Source organism: Pteropus vampyrus, unplaced genomic scaffold, assembly GCF_000151845.1.
Source record: "Pteropus vampyrus isolate Shadow unplaced genomic scaffold, Pvam_2.0 Scaffold92, whole genome shotgun sequence".
NCBI lineage: Eukaryota > Metazoa > Chordata > Mammalia > Chiroptera > Pteropodidae > Pteropus > Pteropus vampyrus.
This window is the reverse complement of record NW_011888873.1, coordinates 10,042-17,182: the sequence shown is the minus strand read 5'-3', so window position 1 is coordinate 17,182 and position 7,141 is coordinate 10,042.

Below are 7,141 nucleotides of genomic sequence, written 5' to 3'. Positions count from 1 at the left end.
TTTAGACAATATCCTTGACACATATATATAATACAAGTGGACCACTCACTACTTACAAAAAAAGTTAAGCTACTTATCAGATTTCCTGGCTTCTCAAACCACTGTTTTCTGTCAGGTAGGAAAGACTATCCTCTTGGGAGATCAAGGGCCATTAGATATAATTAACTTTCCCCATTCCTTTCCTCGTAGGAGATGGATTTTAAACAAGTACTGCGCATCCCACCGTGGTTTGTGATTACATTCTATTAGATGTGATGAAGCATCTTCAGAGAAGAGAGCCATCATTATCAAGTGAGTTTAAAAACAAATTCCCATGAGATCTGATAATTATCTTGTGGAGTAGAGATTATCTGTCTACAGTAAGAGGATTTATTTTGTTCATTATTGTGCTCATAATAATAGCTTGCAGGAAGATACAAAAAAGAGAGAGTAAAGCATGCAGTTTCAGGAGAACAGAGACGCACTTCAGTTCTGTACAGGAAATCAGCCATAAGAAGACAAAAAAACAATGTGTAAATAATAACGGTATTCTGGAAAAGAACTTGATCAAGTTTCAGTTATCTTTCATGGTTCACACTGATATAATTGAACAGAATAGCTAATTGCTAATATTGTTTAGTAACTTTGGCTTTCGTTCCCACATGCAGCCTACAATCCAGGAGGATATGTTTAAGTCAAGAACTTCATTACCTTCTTCAAGTAAGGAAAATAAGGATGAGAAAACTCACTGAGGAAGAGAGCAAGAGAGTGAGACAGAAAAGAAATATAAGAGAGAAGCCTGGCTTAATCTGATCCTTGTCATCAAGAAGAGATGTGATGTGATTTAACCATTCCGCATGGGGTAGGAAGCCAAGGGCAGCTTTTAGCAGAAGGCAGGAGGAAAAGCCTGAGAGTGAGACTTCACTTTTTTTATTTAAAGCATGTTTCCAAAATGTCATTTAATACAAATGTTAAAACACAAAATATCTTTCCCAAGCCAAACATAAATGCATCTTGGACTGTGTACCACTTCTAATAAGGTATAAGGAGAATGGAACATTGAGACCAGTGAGCTATATACAAACATTCTTGTAAAGGAATCAAAATCTGAATATCACAGAAATGAACAATTGATATGGCCCTACAAGTACATTTGGTTCACCTTTTCACTTTGCTGATGAAGAATATAGCATTGCCAGGCTGGGTGCTTTTTCCCCATTAAGTTCTGTCAAGATTATGTTTAAGTTACATACAAGCAAGTAGCATGTGTTTGCCTGTGTATATGTGTATGTATTCTCTTAATTTTTTGAAGATGATAGTGTTTCTATGGGCCTGTTGTATCATGAGTGTCAAAACATGAAAGAGGTTTAGAATTCTAATGGATGGAAATATTAATACAATAATAATAATAAAATAACAGTAATAATGTCTGTTGTACACCTGTTAGTTATGCAACAAGTTATGTTTCCTATATTATCGCATTAAATTCTCAAATAACCCTGGAAGAAATACCTCATTTTCCAGGTGAGACACTGAGACTCAGAATAGTTAGGTGTCTCTTGCCTTATTGATGAGAAAATGGAAGAAGCTGAGTTGAAACCTGGGTCATTTGGATCCCAGTGCCTATGGTCTGTCTTACTTACCTCATCATGCTGCCTTCAGTGCATGTTAGCTTGCCCTTGGGAAATTCCATTTGTGAAGTTCCTACTTGTGTTTTAGCGAGTGAACAAGTAGTTGGAAGTAACAGACCATGAGTCCAACCCATGACTTATTGTGAAATGACCTGTTGGCAGCATTAAACAAGATGGAAAATCTTGCAGGCTGTTAGAAGAGTGCTTGGGCAGACTCAGTTGCAACATCAAACATTAGTGTTTTTTAGTGTTTCTCTGTACATCATTCACACTTAGAGCAAAGCCCGACTCTTCTCGAGAGAAGCCATCACGTCCCTTGAGGCTTTCTAGGCTGTAATCCTAAAAAAGACAGTAAAGTTGGAAGCTGCCTTTGAAGCTTGTTCACACAGGTCTGATGCTGAATTTTAGTGTAGTGTGTGTTAGGACTTTCAGCATAGGGGTCTGATAAAGTAGTTGATGAGGTTTCACTTACAAAAAATGAAAGAAACAAGTAGGTTTTTGTTTCCTGTTTTTCTGAGGAAGAAAATAGACGGGTTGGTCTGCCAGTCTGATTCTGTAAAGAATAATTTATCAGATGATCTCATGTTTGGAACATGAAGATCAGAGTTAAGAACTTTGAAACGTGGTCAGCATTAATTTTCTTCTAGTAAACAACTACATGTGTTTTCAGAAATGCCAGCCAAGGCATTTAATGAGATTCCACCATGGAAAACAGGTACCAGACATAAACTCATTCATTGTCTTTGGCCCATACCTGTGGATACTGGAAAAACTGCCTTTCCAAATTAGTTATATTTTATGTTAAGATTATTCAACATAAAAAGGATGATCCAATCTCAAATCACCTAATCTATCTAGAGCAGGGATTTACAAACTTTTTCTGTCACAATCCTGGTCATACTTAAGCTAAATTTCATTATTGACAGAAAAAACTTTAACGTGAAAAGGTCTTATTCATTTATATTTAAGAACAAAGTGGAAAGGAAATTTAGAGGAGATTATTTGCCTAGGAAAGACCGTGCACATGGCAGCAGAATGTTCTAGTACTGTTGTCTTGTTGGGGATTTACCTTCATATGGTCTACTTGAGAGATATATTTTGTAAGTCTTAAGATCAGATACAGAGCATAGGTGATTTGCTAGAGAAGACTTCTCAAAGATAAACTGAGGGGCAGCCAAAAAGAAAGGGGTGCAGAGTTATTCTGTCCTGCTAACCTCTCTCTGTTCAAGGTTCTGCTCCCCTGCCCCATCTCTGTGTAGTGCTTTTATGGAGTCATCAATACCATTTTCAACATTTGACTTAATCTCAAAGTACATCTTTTATATATATATATATATATATATATATTTTTTTAATTTATTTGTTATAGGAAGAGATATTTTCTACTCAATTTGCTTACTTTGCTTTGGCTATTGTCACACTTTAACCTTTCACCAAACAGCAATACTCTACAATAAAAGGAGGCATCAAGAGATAGGGGGAACATGGCAGTCTTTAGGCTCCAGACACTTTCACACGTGAAGTATCTGACCATGGTTTCTCTCCCCAGTTCCTCATATTTGAAATGGGTCAATAATTTCTAACTTCTAAGGTTATTGTAAAAATTACAGCTAACAGAAGTCAAGTGCTTGGCACAATGTCTAGCCTGTCACAAACACTTAATGGTAGCTGTTACTACCCTAATATAGCAAAGTGTTACTTTTAAAACTTTGTCAGATTTACTTCTATAACTTTGTAAAGCAGTTGACAATAATGGCTACTATATGTGTGGACTCTTTTTTTTTATCTGAAGTAATACCAACTCTAAAAAAAATCAAATAAAGAAAAAAATGAAAGAAAAAAAAAGAAAAAGAAAAAAGAGAAAAAAATCATATTTTGAATCTTTGGAGTGGGAGATTTCACAGTCTATAACTCATAGTTCTCTTTAACTTTACATTTCTCTCCTTTGACTTCTTATACTTCATAAACTAGGTTTTTAGTAATAGTTTGGGAGGCAAAGGCCATTTTTCATGCCTAGACAATGGTTCTGTTCTGCCAAGACATCAAAGGCTTAATTTTATGTGACCATACTTATTTTTTTCTGGACTCTGCTTCTGCCATATTAATGATGATAGCACAGAAGTTCCTTTGGGCTTATATATAATAATATATTTATTTGTGAAATTCAGAGCTCAAAATAAGCTTTGCTTCTTTTAAATACAAATAGGAATCCATTCCCTATAACGCTGTCCGCCCATACAATTAAAATTAGCTGTCTTACCAGATTAAAAGCAATTTCATTTTATAGTGATCGAACTAGTATGCCCATTTACCTTATTGTCACTTATCTGCCACTTTATTTCTTAAAGAAAATTCACTTTATAAGATTCAAACATTCAAAATGCCAGGAAGACTTATGCCTGGGAAAAAGACCAGACATGATTAGCTGTGTCCTATCCTCTATTTGGCTGTATAAAATTTACTTAGAAAAGAAACTTTTTATTATGGGAAAGCGAGCATTGCTTTTTCTCGCAATGTGGCACATGAGCTGTAGCTGGGAGCACCACTGGCCGGGCAGGTCTTACCGCAAACCTCAACGCATGCTTCCGCCTTCTTCCCGTAATGTTTTCTGCAGGCACAACTAGGACAAATACAGGGAGCACAAAAGGCAGCCCTAAAGGGGAAAAGACATTCCTAGAGAGCAGTCTGAGATGCACGTAAAAGTAGGAAGTTATAGTCCTTGGGGTGTTTTGAGGAAAGGGATGGAAATATTAGGAACAAATTGTGTGTTAGGAACAAATTGTGTGTATACATATTGTACTAAAATTAGTACAATATGATTAACCTGACATGAGACACTATTCAATTTGTAGTTATGTGCACTCTCTTAAAACAGAAGGCCTAAAGAAAATAACTCTGATTTCAACACCTTAGTATAGGCCCCATCTATTACTAATAACATGTATTTTGGGCTAGAGAAGACTGAGGGGCTTCTGGACACCTCCCCAAAATGGCCCTCTCATAAAGGAAGTAGAAATGCTTTTCCATGGCCCACCATGCTGCTTGGACTCAGAGTGACACTCCCTCTCAATGCCTGAGTACCTTGCAACCCATTCACCTAGCCAACATTTTCTTTTCTTTTTCAATATTTTCAATTTCTCTTTCTCCTTTCTTTCTGTGAAAAACACCCCAAAGTTCTTCCCAAATTTAAAAACACCATGCCAAGATCCTACTGTACCTTTCAGTCTTTTTAACTTTCCTATTTCTGTTAAATATCGTAAATACGTGATTTGTGGGTATTAATTATATTTTTCTCACACTTATTCTCTTCTCAACTTCCTACGACCAGGGTAACTTTCTCATCATGCTCCAAAGGGTCTCAAAGTCAGTAAAGTATCATCTTCCTTACAATTCTAGAACATTTCATTCGTTCAAGTTTTCCTTCATATTTTTTAAATAGTACAGGTAGATTCTGTTGGCTCTTTGGAGCTCTTCTCTCTTCTATGCCAAGAGGAAGAACAGATGAAAACCTTGAACAGCAGTTTTCATCTCAAGCTCAAATCTGCATTGCACATATCTATGTTATCATTTAGCTATGGAAATCAACCAGGTAAAAGATATGGTACTCTCTCCTGAGAATTAATGAGCTTAATCAAGAAACGTGCCCAAATAGATGCCCTTTCAAACCTCTGGACAGATAGAAAAGCCATGTTTCATAGCTCAGTGTGAATGGTGTGCAGTGGAGCCAAGCAGCTGCAGCCAGCATGGCTACGAATGTGCCCTATGCAGATGGGGGAACTCAGGTCATATCTATGCAAAGCAAGACCAAAATCACCAACAAAAATAGCTCTGAGTCTGCCATAATGTATGGTTAACCTGGTGACCAAGGTCTCTTTGGACTACACAATGCCTCCACATAGTCATTAATGAGCAAATATGAGCCAGAGAGAGAGAGAGAGAAAGAGAGAGAGAGAGATAATGAGGAGACCTGATGAACCAGAGTCCTGATAGCAATGTATTGCTACAATTCCAATTTTTACAGTTAGAATCAAATAATAGATTTTAACCATAAGTCATTTGCTTTGCTCGATTTCTTCTTTAAAAAGATCATTTCGGGAAATGGTTAACGCCCACAAATTTTTTTGTGTGTATTAATTCTACCTTCACTGTATTCATATATGTAAGAATGAAGACTATTAAACATATTGATTATATTGTATAAAAGAGTGTTTATCACATACTCACTGATTTTTTAATTAGAATTATGCACTGTTCTTTTCTCTGAGGATATAGAGTTTTAGAATTTAGGATTAGTCTTCAAGAGTACCCATTCTAGTCCTTTATAAAGGGACTACAGATTAAAATTTTCAGATTTTTTTCATTCTAAAAATATTATAAGATCCTTGAAGATTTTATCAATAGTGAACTCTAATGCAAGAACTTTAGATCTTTAAAATACAAATATATTATATGAAAGATATTGGTCAGTTCTACTATAACACAAGGAGATCCCCTCCTGCTAACTAGTGGTTATATATCTGTTCTTTCACCCTCATTTGCATTAGATACAGTTTATGTTTGTAATAGCATCCTTCACCCCAGTTCTAGCAGTTCTTTGTCAGAAACACTTCTATAGTTGAACTTCTTTTCAATGATCTGATCCTTTGGAAAAGAAGAGAATCCTGAAATTTTAAAATAAATGTTTCACTGAACTTATTTTACACTTTTTTCCACTAACCCCTCCATCTGAAACACACACACACACACACACACACACACACACACACACACACACCATAGTGAATAACACATTATCTTTCTTTTCTCTCTTCTCTTGTCTCTGTAGATTTTTCAAATGTCATTCATGCTGTAAGCTCATTAAGAATCTAGTTTCTTTCTCAGTGGGCCTTGTATTGTGTGTCATCATTGTGTATTATACTCACTTTCTCTATGTAAGTCATCTTCATTTCCATGGATTCCATTTATAAGTCTTAACTCATCATTATATTTTTCTATGTAACTTTCAATACTTTAGAGTTTTTATATGCATATTTATGCTTCATACATGCATATTTCTAAGCATATCCCTCTTTAATTACCAAATGAAAAGGAAACAAATGCTGATAGTGTTTTCTTTCTTTGATCACTTATTCATTTGTTCTTATGTCAGGAAGATCTTAAGATTCAAAAAATAAACAAAATACATATTTAAAAAATTAAAAAAGAAACACTGAGGTTTGTCAGTGAAAGTTATAACCTCTTTTAAATGTTGAGAGTAAAAAAAAAAAAAAAACAAAAGAATTTGATGGATATGTGATTTATATGTATTCAGCAATCAGTTATATGGAACATGTAGTTTTTCCTGAGAGATATATCCTGATTTTTGCCAAACTCAAGGACTGCTATCTGAAGAATAGGAGATAAAGAAGGGAGAAAAACATTTTCATACACTGCTAGTAATAATACAAATTAGTAAAGCATTTCTTGAGGACTGTTGGGCAATCTGTGTTGAAAGCTTTAAAATATAAATATAAAATTATACAACAAATCCA